This window comes from Pelophylax lessonae (genome assembly GCF_965119305.1).
Source record: "Pelophylax lessonae genome assembly, chromosome: 5".
In the NCBI taxonomy this organism is placed as follows: Eukaryota; Metazoa; Chordata; class Amphibia; order Anura; family Ranidae; genus Pelophylax; species Pelophylax lessonae.
In genome coordinates this window covers 529,717,140-529,734,139 of record NC_138772.1, presented here as the reverse complement: position 1 = coordinate 529,734,139, position 17,000 = coordinate 529,717,140, and the positions used below count along the sequence as shown (strand labels likewise).

General features: G+C 41.1%; 1 protein-coding gene across 1 annotated transcript in view; it reads left to right on the top strand.

The window, feature by feature from the left end:
• The first annotated feature begins 1,937 nt into the window (after positions 1 to 1,937).
• The window catches only part of NDRG1 (N-myc downstream regulated 1), a 120,156-nt gene continuing 105,093 nt past the window's right edge, over positions 1,938 to 17,000 (top strand). The window contains exon 1 of the mRNA XM_082258717.1: positions 1,938 to 2,026. The gene's annotated coding sequence lies outside the window, so the exon portion shown is untranslated. The remainder of the gene's footprint in view (positions 2,027 to 17,000) is intronic.

Sequence of the window (17,000 nt, the reverse complement as noted above, 5' to 3'; positions counted from 1 at the left end):
ATTCAATTGACACCCCCTGCGTATCGCATATGGCAGTGTGAACTGCCAGATGTGCGGATGCGATGCGAGATCACGCTGCATATTCACAGCCTTCCCGCATCGCACAAATGTGAATCGGCACTTAGAGTCGGTTCACACTAAGGCGACACGACTCCTTACTACTTCGGGGGCGACTTGTGCATTACCATGCACCACGACTTCGGAGCGACTTGCAGGGACTTCACATAATGGAAGTCTATGCAAGTCGCTCCAAGGTCGCCCTGAAGTAGTACAGGACCCTTTTTCTAAGTCGGAGTGACTTGTGTCGCTCCTATTAGAACGGGTCCTGTACCAATGCATGGACCGCGAGGGAGCGCGACTTGTCAGGCTGTCAAGTCGTCTGACAAGTCGCGCTAGTGTGGACCGGCTCTTACTTTTTCTTTTTCTCCCTATTTTTCTGCTTCTCTCTCTCTCTTTCTTTCTTTGTCTCTATCTCTTTCTCTCTCTATCTCTTTCTCGCTTTCTTTCTTTGTCTCTCTCTATCTCTTTCTCTCTCTCTCTCTCTTTTTCTTTCTTTTTCTCTCTCTCTCTCTTACTTTCTCTCTCTCTCTCTCTCTCTCTCTCTCTCTCTCTTTCTTTCTCAGCCTCCCTTTCTCTTACTTTTTCTTTCTTTATCTCTCTTTCTTTTTCTCGCTCTCCTTCTCTCTCTCTTTTTCTTTCTCCCTCTATCTTTCTTTTTGTCTCTTTCTCTCTCTCTTTCTCTTTCTTCCTCTCTCTCTCTCTTCCTCTCTCTTTCTTTCTTTTCGCCTCTTTCTCTTACTTTCTTTATCTCTCTCTTTCTTCCTTGATCTCCTTTTCGTTCTTTCTCACTCTCCCTTTCTCTCTTTCTCTCTCGCTCTCTTTCTTTCTTTTTGTCTCTTACTTTCTCTCTCTTGTTTTTTTTTTTCTCTCTCTTTTTTTCTTTCTTTCTCTCTTTTTCTCTCCCTCCTTCTCTCTCTCTCTTTTTTTCTTTCTTCCTCTCTCTCTCTCTTTATCTTTCTTTTTGTCTTTCTCTTACTTTCTTTCTCTCTCTTCATTTTTCTTTCTTTCTCTCTTTCTTTTTATTTCTTTCCCCCTCTCTCTCTTTTTCATTCTCCCTCTCTTTCTTTCTTTTTGTCTTTCTCTTTCTTTTTTTCTCCCTCTCTTTCTCCTTCGCTTTCTCTCTCTCTCTTCCCCCTTCTCTCTTTCTTTTTGTCTCTTTCTCTTCCTTTCTCTCTCTCTTCCTTTCTCTCTCTTTCTTTCTTTTTGTCTCGTTCTCTTATTTTCTTTATCTCTCTCTTTCTTCCTTTATCTCTCTCTCTTTCTTTTTTCTCTCTCTCTCTTTCTTTTTCTCTCTCTCTCTCTTGTTCTCTTTTTCTCTCTCTCCTTCTCTCTCTTTCTTTTTGTCTCTTTCTCTTATTTTCTTTTTCTCTCTCTCTCTCTTTTTCTTCCTTTCTCTCTCTCTCTCTCTCTCTCTTCATTTCTTTCTCTCTATCGTTCTTTCTCTCTATCTATATTTCTCTTTTTTTCTTTCTCTTTCTCTCTCTCTTTCTTTCTCTCTCTTTCTTTTCCTCTCTCTTTATTTTTTTTCTCCATGATTTATATATTTATTACAGGTATTTATTTATTATACTTATATACAAACTTGGCACCTAAAAAGTCCCCTCCACACATAAGGATTCCTATGACGCCATGACTTCCTCTATGTCTCCTCCAAGCCCTGTACACTCCTCAGTGCACGCTTCCCCTGTATAGAGTACGTGTGTAGAGTCTGGAGTGGGAGGGAGAAGCTCTCTCCATGCTGCTCCCCTGTTTACAAGGCGTGCCTGGCTGACCCACTCTCAAGCCAACCCCTTCCATCCATTGCCTAGCATGGGGGGGGGGGGGGGGGGGAGCTGGGGTGGGGCATCACCAGCCCCATATAACCCCCGAGCTGGGCTGGACGGATTAGAATTAAAAAAAATAAATAAATCACCAGGAGGACAGCAGGCAGCATCTGGGGACAGACTGTGACATCCAACTGCGAGAGGTAAGTCCGGGGCATGGGACCAACTTTCCGCACAAAGCTGCTGCTGGGGCTTTTCTTTTATTTTTACATTTTTAACATTTTGCTAAATCTTTGTTTATCTCTTCTGCTTGGACTGAGAAGAAGGGAGGAAAAAGATTATCCTGAAAATGTAACTGTTACTGCAAATAAAAATAAAGGGATGACACAACTCAACTGTTGATGCAAATGTACTAGAATGGCTACAATTGTCTTAAGTACCATGGAACTACAATTTTATAGAAAATGCAACAGTTGTGGAACTACAATTACCAACATGTCCTGATAATAGGTGGCAGCACTTGTTGGGTCTGGTAGCTGACGTTGGACTTTTGCAGATTTACTGTAGGAAGGTTTATATTTTCTATTTTTTTTTTTATTGTTGTTTATATGATTTGTTTTATTTTACATATAGTAGTTACTTCTTCTTCTATTATTATTATTATTAATAATAATAATAATAATAATAATAATATCTTCTTCTATCTATTATCATTATCTTCTTTTTCTATTATTATCTATTATTATTATCTTCTTCTATTATTATTATTACCTTCTTCTATTATTATTATCTTCTTCTTCTATTATTATTATTTTTATCTTCATATATTATTATTATTGTTAGTATTATCATCATCATCTTCTTCTATTATTGTTATTATTATCCTCTTCTTCTATTATTATTATTATTATTATCTGCTTCTTCTATTAATATTATTATTATTATTATTTTTATTTTTATCTTCATATATTATTATTATTATTGTTAGTATTATCATCATTATTATATTTGTTTTACAAATTATTATTTATATATATATATATATATATATATATATATATATATATATATATATATTTGCTTTTTATCAAAAGCAGTTTGTTGTTGTTACTATTCATGTTACTTTTGTTGTTATTTTTATTAGGCCTCTTAGACCCCATTCACACTAGCGCGACTTGTCAGGCGACAAGTCGCGGTGGGTCGCCTGCCATTGATTAGCACAGGACCGTTCTAATAAGAGCGACACAAGTCGTTCCGACTTAGAAAAAGGGTCCTGTACTACTTTGGGGCGACCTGGAGGCGACTTGCATTGACTTCAATGATATAAAGTCCGTGCATGTGCACTGCGACTTCACAGGTCGCCCCAGCAAGCCGCGTCGCCCCTGTCTGAACGGGGTCTTAGTGCCGGTCCACACTAGCGCGACTTGTCAGGCGACTTGTCAGCCTGACAAGTCGCGCTCCCTCGCAGTCCATTGACCGCTACAGGACCCGTTCTAATAGGAGCGACACAAGTCGCTCCGACTTAGAAAAAGGGTCCTGTACTACTTCGGGGCGACCTCGGAGCGACTTGCATAGACTTTCATTATGTGAAGTCGCTCCGAAGTCGTGGTGCATGGGAATGCACAAGTCGCCCCCAAGATAGTACAGAGTCGTGTCGCCTTAGTGTGAACCGACTCTTACACACGATACTCCTGTTTGAGCATCTCCTTTTTCAGCCGTAAATTTCAGGGGTATTTGTCTTATTGAAATGCGTGCATTTTCACGCATATGCATTTGTGCACATTTGCGTCTTTTCACGTCTTTTTGTGTCTTTTCTCGCAAATGTTTTCTCGCGTTTTTGTAAAATATGCAACTTAGCATTTTTCAGATCAACAGTATGTTCATGTGCGTTCATTTGTGTGCAATTGTGCATATTTGCGCGCATTTGTGCGCATTAGGCGTAAATACTGTCCAAAAAAGCAGATTTTTCTATTTTGTTCTTATTTACGCGGCTGTGTGCATAGGCACATTACAATGAGAAAACGCTGTACTGAGCTTTTTTAAGCTGCAGTGTGCAAGAGGCCTTTGACTGCGCAGTACTGGTGCTTTGGCTATACATAGATGCTCATAGATGGAATCACCCACTGGTATTTGGGGGGGGGGGGGACTCTAGACTAGAGGTCTGAGAAAATTAAGATAATAGTTGACCACACACAGGGCACAATTCATGCAATATCAACCGGCTTTCGATTGCAACAATGACCAATGGAACTTACCCCTGGCAATTTCTATCTACGCCATGAAATGGTCGAAGGTAGGTCCCCTGATCCCCCAAAACTTTTGGCTTTGATAGCATGTTGAAAGTGTCCGAATATTGCCGAGTGTGTGGCCAGCATATCCTCCCCCAGCCATACAATCCTCTCCTTCTGTAGCAAAAAGAGTCTCAGACTTCCTGTTACAAGATCTGAAGTTCAATATTAACTACTTCAGCTCTCGTACCTGTATATACCCTGTATGAGACCAGAGCAATATCCACAATGGGTCTGTTTATTCGTCAATAACTTTGCTGTTACCAAAGATATCAAAGTGATACATACTTGGCATTCTTTTGGCAATAAGGTCCTGGAAATTGATTTTTTTTTTTTATTTAAGTTATATACAAATATACATAAAACCATTTATAAATGTATTTTTTATTTTTTAAAACTCTGTATTTAAATGTTACTGTAAAAAAAATAATTAAATATTTTATTCTATTATTTGTCCCGTTTAAAATGACAATACAATTACATCTCTGGTTCAAAGCATGAAAACAATATTTCCAAAAAAAAAAGGGCATTTTTTTCCATTAAAAAAAAAAAAATTAGAAAAATAAGAGCTAAGGGAATAAAGGGGAGGAAGGAGTTTATTAGAGCTAAATGTGTTAACTAGGGGGTTAATACACATGTGTCAAACACAAGGCCCGCGGGCTGAATCCGGCCCTCCAGGCCATTTCATGTGGCCCCATCCCTCTTGTGGTCCTCCTCCAGACCCTGTACTTTCTGCTTTCCAGCAATGCTTCCAGCTTCTTCCCAGCAGCAGCACAAGGTAAAGGGGGAGCATTGTGATGTAAACCCCTCGTGAAACGCCGATAGCGGCGTTTTAATGCATTCCTATGGGACCAGAACAGCTCTTGATCAGCCCAAAAAGAAGCTCCTGTGCTTTTTTGAGCTACAGGCATTTGGCTTCAGGGGACAAAATGCTCAGATGTGAACAGGGAACATTGAAATGAATGTGATTTTGATTGTTGGGCGTCTTGGATTTTCACAGAGGAGCGTTTTATGGGCTGGAAAAAACGCTCAGGTGTGAACAGGGCCTAAGGGTAGGGGATGCTCTGAACATCCAGTCTTACAGATACAACTGGCCCTTTTGAGGGCAATCATAATACTGATGCGGCCCGCGATTAAGTTTGACACCCCTGGGTTAATAAGAGGCTAAATAGGAATATATTTATTTTATTTATTTTTTTTACTAATTTCTTTTTTTTTTTTACCAAAATATGTTTCTGAAGTATGGTAACATGCCATTATTTAAATCTAAAAAAGATACAAATAAAATTTAAAGCAAAAAAAAAAAAAAAACTGAAAAAAATAAGGGGTTAAATACAAATACATTTATTTTATTTATTTATTTTTTAATCTCATTCTTTTATTTATTTATTTATTTAACTAAGATGATGTTTCTTCTACAAATTATGGCACTTGCAAATGAAAAGGTTTTTTTTTTATTATATAAAAAAATAAATCTGCAGAAAAAAGAGAAGGGGGGGGGGAGAGGTAATTATAGCTGATTGGGTTGACTAAAGGTTAATAAGGGGTTAAATAGGAATACATTTATTTAATTTTGTATTTATTTTTTTTTTTTTTACTAAAATTGTGTGTGTAGTACAAAGCATGGCAAAGGTACCTGCAAATAAAACAAGGCATTTTTTTTATTTTATTTAAATTTTTATTGAAATTAAAATCTACAGAAAAAAAAGGGGAGAAGGGGAGAAAGGATTTATTTAGGGCTGAATAGGCTAAACTAAGACGTCAATAGGACTATACTTATTTATTTATTTATTTTTACTTACATGGTTTCTTTAACTGGTGTCATTTGCAGCTCAAAGGTCACACGTTTGACCTACTGTACATTTGAAGGAAATAGTAAGTACAAGGAAAACTGAAAATTTCCTATCAAATACTTACCGAAATTTTCCTCTCCTGATGGAATTCATGGAAGCCTACATGTGGGTTGACCCTGCCTCCACTCCAAGGCTATAGGACCCTATTCCACTAATTTCAGCCCTTGGACTGTGGCTGTGTTCCATAACCTTAGCCGAATCCAAGACCAGAGGGTGGGAACTCCGTATGCCATCAGGAAAGGAAAATTACGGTAAGTATTTGATAAGAAATTTTCAGTTTTCCTGATGGACTCCATAGCAGCCTGGGAAATAACTATCCGACGCCACACCGGTGGGAATCCTGAAAAAAGAAAAATTTTTATTTCACACTGTTGATAGACAAATTCTTTTGGCCAAGATTGACAGAGGACAAAGATGCGGCCTCCACACAGTTGTGAGCCATAAAGGTGTTGATGGACGACCAAGAGGCCTCCTTGCTGATGACCTCTGGAGCCACGTGATGTAAGGCTGCCTAGGACTTTGAGATTCTCCTCGAGTGAGCTGTCACCGCCTGCGGAGGAGCCAAGCCCTTTGCTTTATATGCCTGTTGCATAGCCAGGACGATCCAGGCCGATATGGTTCTAGGCGAGGCACTCTTCCCTTTTATTACTGCCAGAAAAGAGGATGAAGAGATTCTCCATCACATCTAGGGGGTGAGTCTCAACTACTACCCAGGACCGGAAGGTAGGGAGGACAATCTCCAGGTTTACATGAAAGACTGAAGTGACCTTTGGATTTGACTTGAGCATAGGTATAAGGACTACCCGATCCGGGAAGAAGGTTAGAAATCACTCCTTGTATCGCAGGGCTCCGATCTCTGAGACTCTCTTTGCAGAGGTGACCGCCACCAGGAAAGCCGTTTTGATGGAGAGGTCCCTGACCTATAAGGAATCGACAGAACTGGAATCGACCAGAGCCTCAAGAACGAGCGGAAGATCCCATTTAAGAAATGTCGGCCTCCTCTGGGGCCTGAGTCTAGCTGCACCTTTGAAAAGTTGCTGAACAAGCGCATGACTGGCCCAGGAGACACACCGGTGAAGGCTGAAAAGGCTGAGACCTGAACTCTAAGCGCGCCAACTGACAGAGCAAGGTGTAGACTCGACTGAAGGAAGTCCAAGATTCCCTGAACTCCGGGATCCAAGAAAGACTTCCCAATGTAGGATGCAAATTTCGCGAACCGGGCCCACACACGTCTGTAGACTCTGTACTAGCTCTTCTGGAACTCATAAGGGTGGGGATGACCCCAGGGGGGGCATCCAAGGGCTTCCAACCTCTCTCTCTCAAAAACTAAACTTTCAACCGCAGCAGCGCCAGGCATGGGTGTAGTGATGCCTCCTGCGACAGAAGGTCCGGTCTGAGGGGAAGGGGAACTGGATCCCGGTAGTTGAGCTGCAGGAGAAGTGGGAGCCATGGCCTGTTTGGCCAGTATGGGGCCACCACAACCACCTCCACGGCCTCTGCTTGGAGTCACTGTAGGAATCTGAGTATGATCCGGATTGGGGGAAAGGTGTATGCCCTGCTGAATGTCCATCGATCTGTCAGGGCATCCATCCCGAAGGCCTGGTGACACCGGTTCCAAGTGTAGTACTTATCCAGCTTGTGATTGCAGGGGGAGGCAAACAGATCGACCTCGGGGCAGACTCCCAGGGATACTGTCCACCTGAACGTCTCATTGTGATTTATCTGTACTCTCTAGAGGAAATCTGCCTGGATGTTCTGAATCCCGGGAATATAGACCGCTGATAAGTCGGCCAGATGAATTTGGGCCCATGACATGATGGGGTCCAGTTCCCGCAGAAGGGAAAAGCTCAGAGTCCCACCTTGCTTCCTCACATAGGACACTTCTGTGGTATTGTCCATCCTGAGCAGCACAGACTTCCCTTCCGTCAGTTAGTGTCCGATATCAGCTGCAATATCACAGTCCCGCTATAAGTTGCTGATCGCCACCAAATCTTCCCGGTGGTCAAGTGGTAACCCAGTTTCTTACAAATGACATTCAGATTTGTGAATATCCCCCAGTATGAGGTATCTGACAATTTTTGTTGCTCTCTTGGGTTACAGCATGGTTTGTGTTTTCATAAAGGCCGAGGGACTGATTGTGTTTGAGTAGATCACATACATAGAATACAATGTGGAAGGCATGTTGATCACCTATAAAGTGGTCTGCCCTGTATGATGGGATCGCTGCGTTATTGGAGTGACTGAAACAAAGTAAAAAATGATTTAAAAAAAAAATCACAGTGCCAATGCTGAGTAATCAGCAGTGGAAAAGTCACAGGCTTACACCTTTTATTTAATAAAAGGTCCGGCTCAGAACCTGGATGTTGTAGAAAAGTTATGATGGCTGTGCCTACCTTAAATTTAATAGACTGTAATATAATTTTTACAGCTATCAGTGACATCATTGCAGCATATCTAAACACCCTTTCCTTGCTGGCGGGCCCTTTTACACCTAGATGTCAGTTTCCTGTAGACAGATCATTGGATTTTAGGATTTCAGGGCGGTGCACTTTGCATGTTACTGAGAGATGAGGAAGCCGGGATGATTGGCATAAAAAGGCACCAGCTGCTGCAGAACCTCTCTGTACCCGGAGAAGGCAGTCATTATTCAGTGCTGAGGCATCTTCAGCTTATCCTGGCTTAGCCCAGTGACACGCAGGAGGGGACCCCGGGCCTTCTGTACGGGGCCACTTCAAGGAATATTCTATAGTCATCGTGTGTATGTATGGGGTGTCACCATAGCGCTCCTGGTGTCATGATGGATGGACTGGGGTGACCTCACACAGACTGTGCACACTGGAATCTATAGAGAGCCGGGACACCAGTCACTGTGATGTCTAATCTCCATCAGAAAATAATATAGGATAGATAGATAGATAGATAGATAGATAGATAGATAGATAGATAGATAGATAGATAGATAGATAGATAGATAGATAGATAGATAGATAGATAGATAGATAGATAGATAGATAGATAGATAGATAGATAGATAGATAGATAGATAGATAGATAGATAGATAGATAGATAGATAGTGTGGATGGATGGATAGACTGATGGACAGACAGACAGACAGGATGGATATAGATGGATATGGATTGAGGAAATTATAGATAGACAGACGTATAGACAAACAGACAGATGGATAGACGGACAGACAGACGGACGGATAGATAAATAGAGGGCAGGCGGATGTATGGATGGCTAGATAGACTGACTGACGGACAGACAGACATGATGAATATGGATTGATAGATAGACGGACAGATAGATAAGTAGAGGGCAGGTGGATTGATGAATGGTGGATAGATAGACTGACGGATTGACTGACAGGATGGATATAGATGGATATGGATTGAGGAATTGATAGATAGACGGACAGACGGATAGACAGACGGACGGACAGAGAAATATATGGATGAGTCAATAGATATGGAGAGGGATGAATGGATAGAAAGACAGATAAATACAGATTGAGGGATTGGATGGATCATTAGTAGATATGAATAGGTACAGATAGATTATTGATAAATTATCTTCATTGCTTGATATTAGGACCACCAAATGTAAAATCTATTCTAATATTTTAGAAGAACATCATTATTCACAATGAAAATAATTTGGTTTATGGAGTCCTCAAGTCTCTATCAGCCACACACAAGTAGAAAAAAATAAAAGTAAGAATCCACTCTTCTTTCTCACTCTTCTTCATTCTTCTTCCTTTTTGGTCCTCACTCTTCATTCCTCTTCCTTATTCGTCTTCCATGCTCTTCTTCTTCATTCCTCTTCCTTGTTCTTCCTCCTCATTCTCCTTCTTCTTCATTCTCCTTCCTCCTTCTCCCTTGTTCTTCTTACTCACTCTTCTTCTTCATTCCTCCTCCTTGTTATTCTTCCTCGCTCTTCTTCATTCCTCTTCCTTGTTCTTCTTCATTCTCCTTCCTCCTTCTCCCTTGTTCTTCTTACTCACTCTTCTTCTTCATTCCTCCTCCTTGTTCTTCTTCCTCGCTCTTCTTCATTCCTCTTCCTTGTTCTTCTTCTTCATTCTTCTTCCTCCTTCTCCCTTGTTCTTCTTACTCACTCTTCTTCTTCATTCCTCCTCCTAGTTCTTCTTCCTCACTCTTCTTCATTCCTCTTCCTTGCTCTTCTTCCTCATTCTCCTACCTCGTTCTTGTTACTCATTCTCCTTCTTCATTCTTCTCCCTTGTTCTTCTTCATTTTTCCCTCCTCCTTTCCCCTCATTGTTTTTTCTCACTCTTCTTCATACTCCTTCCTCATTCTCCTTCCTCACTCTTCTTCTTCTTCTTTTTTCTGCCTTGTTCTTCTTCCTTGTTCCTCTCCCTTACTCTTCTTCTTCATACTTCTTCCTTATTCTTCTTCCTCGCTTCTCTTCCTTACTCTTCTCCTTCATTTTCCTTCCTTGCTCTTCTTCCTCACTCTTCTTCTTCATTCCTTTTCCTTGCTCTTCTTCCTCATTCTCCTTCCTCCTTCTTCTTCATTCTCCTTCCTCCTTCTCCCTTGTTCTTCTTACTCACTCTTCTTCTTCATTCCTCCTCCTTGTTATTCTTCCTCGCTCTTCTTCATACCTCTTCCTTGTCCTTCTTCTTCATTCTCCTTCCTCCTTCTCCCTTGTTCTTCTTACTCACTCTTCTTCTTCATTACTCCTCCTTGTTCTTCTTCCTCACTGTTCTTCATTCCTCTTCCTTGCTCTTCTTTCTACCTCGTTCTTGTTCGTCATTCTCCTTCTTCATTCTTCTCCCTCGTTCTTCTTCATTTTTCCCTCCTCCTTTCCCCTCATTCTTTTTTTCTCACTCTTCTTCATACTCCTTCCTCATTCTCCTTCCTCACTCTTCTTCTTCTTTTTTTTCTGCTTTGTTTTTCTTCCTTGTTCCTCTCCCTTACTCTTCTTCTTCATACTTCTTCCTTGTTCTTCTTCCTCACTTCTCTTCCTTACTCTTCTCCTTCATTTTCCTTCTTTGCTCTTCTTCCTCACTCTTCTTCTTCATTCCTTTTCCTTGTTCTTCCTCATTCTCCTTCTTCCTTCTTCTTCATTCTCCTTCCTCCTTCTCCCTTGTTCTTCTTACTCACTCTTCTTTTTCATTCCTCCTCCTTGTTCTTTTTCCTCACTCTTCTTCATTCCTCTTCCTTGATCTTCTTCCTCATTCTCCTACCTCGTTCTTGTTTGTCATTCTCCTTCTTCATTCTTCTCCCTCGTTCTTCTTTATTTTTCCCTCCTCCTTTCCCCTCATTCTTTTTTCTCACTCTTCTTCATACTCCTTCCTCATTCTCCTTCCTCACTCTTCTTCTTCTTCTTTTTTCTCTGCCTTGTTCTTCTTCCTTGTTCCTCTCCCTTACTCTTCTTCTTCATACTTCTTCCTTGTTCTTCTTCCTCGCTTCTCTTCCTTACTCTTCTCCTTCATTTTCCTTCCTTGCTCTTCTTCCTCACTCTTCTTCTTTATTCCTTTTCCTTGTTCTTCTTCCTCATTCTCCTTCTTCCTTCTTCTTCATTCTCCTTCCTCCTTCTCCCTTGTTCTTCTTACTCACTCTTCTTCTTCATTCCTCCTCCTTGTTATTCTTCCTCGCTCTTCTTCATACCTCTTCCTTGTTCTTCTTCTTCATTCTCCTTCCTCCTTCTCCCTTGTTCTTCTTACTCACTCTTCTTCTTCATTACTCCTCCTTGTTCTTCTTCCTCACTCTTCTTCATTCCTCTTCCTTGCTCTTCTTTCTACCTCGTTCTTGTTCGTCATTCTCCTTCTTCATTCTTCTCCCTCGTTCTTCTTCATTTTTCCCTCCTCCTTTCCCCTCATTCTTTTTTTCTCACTCTTCTTCATACTCCTTCCTCATTCTCCTTCCTCACTCTTCTTCTTCTTTTTTTTCTGCCTTGTTTTTCTTCCTTGTTCCTCTCCCTTACTCTTCTTCTTCATACTTCTTCCTTGTTCTTCTTCCTCACTTCTCTTCCTTACTCTTCTCCTTCATTTTCCTTCTTTGCTCTTCTTCCTCACTCTTCTTCTTCATTCCTTTTCCTTGTTCTTCCTCATTCTCCTTCTTCCTTCTTCTTCATTCTCCTTCCTCCTTCTCCCTTGTTCTTCTTACTCACTCTTCTTCTTCATTCCTTCTCCTTGTTCATCTTCCTCGCTCTTCTTCATTCCTCTTCCTTGTTCTTCTTCTTCATTCTCCTTCCTCCTTCTCCCTTGTTCTTCTTACTCACTCTTCTTTTTCATTCCTCCTCCTTGTTCTTTTTCCTCACTCTTCTTCATTCCTCTTCCTTGATCTTCTTCCTCATTCTCCTACCTCGTTCTTGTTTGTCATTCTCCTTCTTCATTCTTCTCCCTCGTTCTTCTTTATTTTTCCCTCCTCCTTTCCCCTCATTCTTTTTTCTCACTCTTCTTCATACTCCTTCCTCATTCTCCTTCCTCACTCTTCTTCTTCTTCTTTTTTCTCTGCCTTGTTCTTCTTCCTTGTTCCTCTCCCTTACTCTTCTTCTTCATACTTCTTCCTTGTTCTTCTTCCTCGCTTCTCTTCCTTACTCTTCTCCTTCATTTTCCTTCCTTGCTCTTCTTCCTCACTCTTCTTCTTTATTCCTTTTCCTTGTTCTTCTTCCTCATTCTCCTTCTTCCTTCTTCTTCATTCTCCTTCCTCCTTCTCCCTTGTTCTTCTTACTCACTCTTCTTCTTCATTCCTCCTCCTTGTTCTTCTTCCTCGCTCTTCTTCATTCCTCTTCCTTGTTCTTCTTCTTCATTCTCCTTCCTCCTTCTCCCTTGTTCTTCTTACTAACTCTTCTTCTTCTTCATTCCTCCTCCTTGTTCTTCTTCCTCATTCTCCTACCTCGTTCTTGTTCGTCATTCTCCTTCTTCATTCTTCTCCCTCGTTCTTCTTCATTTTTCCCTCCTCCTTTCCCCTCATTCTTTTTTCTCACTCTTCTTAATACTCCTTCCTCATTCTCCTTCCTCACTCTTCTACTTCTTCTTTTTTTTTTTCTGCCTTGTTCTTCTTCCTCGCTCTTCTTAATTCTCTTTCCTCGTTCTTCTCCCTCGCTCTTCTTCCCCACTCTTCTTCATGCTCCTTCCTCGCTCTTCTTCCTCACATTTCTTCTTCATTCTTCTTCCTTGTTCTTCTCCCTCCTTCTTCTTTGTTCTCCTTCCTCACTCTTCTTCTTCTTTTTTCTCCCTTGTTCTTCTTCCTTGTTCCTCTCCCTCACTCTTCTTCTTCATACTTCTTCCTTTTTCTTCTTCCTCGCTTCTCTTTACTCTTCTTCTTCATTCTCCTTCCTTGCTCTTCTTCCTCTGTCTTCTTCTTCATTCTCCTTCCTTGCTCTTCTTCCTCTGTCTTCTTCTTCATTCTCCTTGCTCAGTCTCCTCTCTCACTCTTCTTCCTCGGTATGGTGTAGAAGATGACGACCTTGTATTTATGGACTCAGATAACAGATGAAAGGACTGCATTAAACACAATACAGATTAGATATTGTACTGCAGATAAAAAGATACAAAGTAACACTAATGATATAATCAGTATTGATCGTCTAGTACTGAGTTTTCTCTGTATAGGACAAGAGATCCTCAGAGACCTTTATCTTCACCTTCACAACTCTGTTTAGATACATTAATAAATATAATATAAACAGAGACACAAACAATACAAATATTAGGAATGGTTACTTGCTAAATGCTACATGCAGTGCAAGAATATAAAGCGGCACTAAGAACCTCCAACAGTCCAAGATCAGAGACTTCTCACACCAGCACCAGCTTCTTCTGGGTGCCGGGGTTCAGCCATCTTGATCAGTCGGCACAGTATGACATCACTGAATGATGTCATACAGAAAAAAATAATAATTAAAGATTTAAAAAAAAAATTATAAACTAAAATTGTAAAAAAAAATGTCAACATTTCTAAAAAAAAGTTATAATATTTTTTTTAAATGTAAAAAGACAAGCAAAAAGGCTTATTCTCCTGTGTTCATTCATCACTGAAGCATAGTAAACCATGGGACTTCCCCACATACATTTACTACGGCTGGGCGGCCCTTAAGCGCAAAAATCATGTACCTGTATGTGATTTTGTAGATGGGCTCTAGGGGGCCTGTGCCGCCGGAGCTAGGCTCCCACTGTGATTGACCACAGGGGGAGCCAACAGCGGGTCCGGCGGCCCCCGAAGGCTGTCGACCACCCGCGATCATTCAGGAGAAAGACAGATCGCCGTTCTGTCAGGCAGGAAAAGAGAGATCTTGTGTTCCTACAAATCAGGAACACAGATCTCTCTCTTCCTGCACTAAGTCCATTCCCCCACAGTTAAAAAAAAAATGAGGTTGAAGGATTATAAGAGGTGCATGGAAGTCAGCCAGCCCCCAGTCTGATGTACTCCCCCTCCAGTCTGTCACCAACCAAGTAGACCTGTCTCTTGATACAAAGAACAGGGGTTTAGTTGACACACATTTGCAAACGCATGTGAAAGCTGCAGAGCCACTTCATGGCACCCTGTTAAATCTGCAGTCCTAACACTTCCTAATTTAGTGTCTCCACACTGGAAGCACATGGCTGCTAATGGATGGCACAGTTAGAAAGCACTCCCTAGGAGCACACTTAACCTCTTGTACACTCCTTCCCTGTCAGTGTCATTTATACAGTAACAGTGCATATTTTTAGCACTGATCACTGTATTGGTGTCACTGGTCCCCAAAAACTGCCACTTAATTACTAAAGGTAGAGAGTGCAAAATCAGTCACATTTCTGCATAAAAACCAATCAGCTGCCAGGTTTTATTGCCAAAGCTAAATTGAACAAGCTGAGTTTAGAAGCTGATTGGTTTCTATGCAGAAGTGTGACTAATTTTGCACTCTCCAGCTTTAGTAAATAAAACCCTCAGTGTCAGATTTGTCCGCCGCAATGTCGCAATCGCGCTAAAAATTGCTGATCGCTGCCATTACTTGGAAAAACAATAAAAAAAAAGTCCATAAATCTATCCCATAGTTTGTAAACGCCATAACATTTACGTTAACCAATCAATATACGCTTTTTGGGATTTTTTTTTTTTTTTACCAAAAATATGTAACAGAATACAAATTGACCTAAACTGATAAAGAAATTTGATCTTTTCCATTTTTAAACTTTTTTATTGGATATGTTTTATAGCAGAAAGTAAAAAATGTTTTTTTTTTAAATGGTCGGACTTTTTTGTTTATAGCGCAAAAAATAAAACATGCAGTGGTGATCGAATACCATTAAAAGAAAGATCTATTTGTGGGAAAAAAAGGACGTCAATTGTATAAGGGTACAGCGTCGCACGACCGCGCAATTGTCAGTTAACGCAACGCAATGCCGTATCGCAAAAAATGGCCTGGTCATTAACCGGTTGCGACCACCCGCCGCCTATTTACTGCGCCAGGCAAACCGACGTAGGTCTACGATGGTCACGCACCTGCAGCTAGGGGGCGAGCACGCGCCACCGGCGGCGCGCACTCGCCCTTGCTCGTCAGCGGGGAAGCCAATGCACGGGGCAGGGGGCTCCGATTGCCGCCTGACACCCGCGATCGTTCTCCGCTGAGAGAGAAGGACGGTCAGCTGTTGTAAACACAGCTGACCGTTCTTCTCTCTGCAGTGATCACAGAGCTCCTGTGATCCTTCTATATAGGAACACAGGTCTCTATGGTCATGCCACAAGCCACGCCCCCCCCCCCCCCACAGTTAGAAACACATCCCTAGGTACACATTTAACCCCTTGATCACCCACACTGTTAACCCCTTCCCTGCCAGTGTCCTTATTACAGTAACAGTGCATATTTTTAAGCACTGATTACTGTAGTAATGTTACTGGTCCCCCCAAAAGTGTCAAAAATGTCAGTTAGGTGTCCGATCTGTCCGCCGCAATGTCGCAGTCCTGCTAAAAATCGCAGATCACCGCCATTACTAGTAAAAAAAACATGACATAAATCTTTCCCGTAGTTAGGAGACAGGATAACTTTTGCACAAACCAATTTAAAATACGCTTATTGCGATTTTTTTTTTTACCAAAAATATATAGCAGAATACAAATTGGCCTAAAATGTTAAAAAAAATTTAATTTTTTTTTGGGAATGTTATATAGCAGAATGTGAAAAATATTGTTTTTTTTTTTTTTCAGAATTGTCGCTCTTTTTTTGTATATAGCGCAAAAAATAAAAATCGCAGATCGCTGCCATTACTAGTAAAAAAAAAAAAACAATAAAAATGGCATAAATCTTTCCCGTAGTTATTAGACGCGATAACTTTTGCGCAAACCAATCAATATGCGCTTATTGCGATTTTTTTTTACCCAAAATATGTAGCAGAAAACAAATTGGCCTAGAATGTTAAAAAATGTTTGATTTTTACATTTTTTTGGTGGGGGGTGTTATACAGTAGAATGTGAAAAATATATATATTTTTTTAAATTGTCGGTCTTTTTTTTTGTTTATAGCACAAAAAATAAAAATCGCACAGGTGATCAAATACCACCAAAAGAAAGCTCTATTTGTGGGAAAAAAGAACATCAATTTTATTTGGGTACAGCGTCGCACGACCGCACAATTGTCCGTTAAAGTAATGCAGAGCCGAATCGCAAAATATGGCCTGGTCATTAAGGGGGCAAATCCTTCCGGTCCAGAACTGGTTAAAGGGGTAAAGCCTTGTAGAGCTGAAGAGGTTAATAAGTGCTTTCTATTCATTCATCTGTGCCCCTGAGGCTGCAGAATGAAGGACTAATGAATCTCTCTGTCCTCAGTTCCTTTCTCTGTCCCGAGACATCAGGGGTCTATCTAGACCCCTGCTATTTTACCAAAGCCCCCCCCCCCACAACAGGGCAGCTAAAAAAATGAAGGGCTCGCTCACATGTGCATTGCTCTGACAGGTGGTTACAAGGCATATTTGGGGGGGGGAGGATATTTGGGGGGGGGTGAAGGGCCCCGTGATTTCTTTTAGCAGCCCTGTTAGTAACTAGCCACTTACTTCTAATTAAATGTGATTTCTATAACCCGTATCTGGCAGTA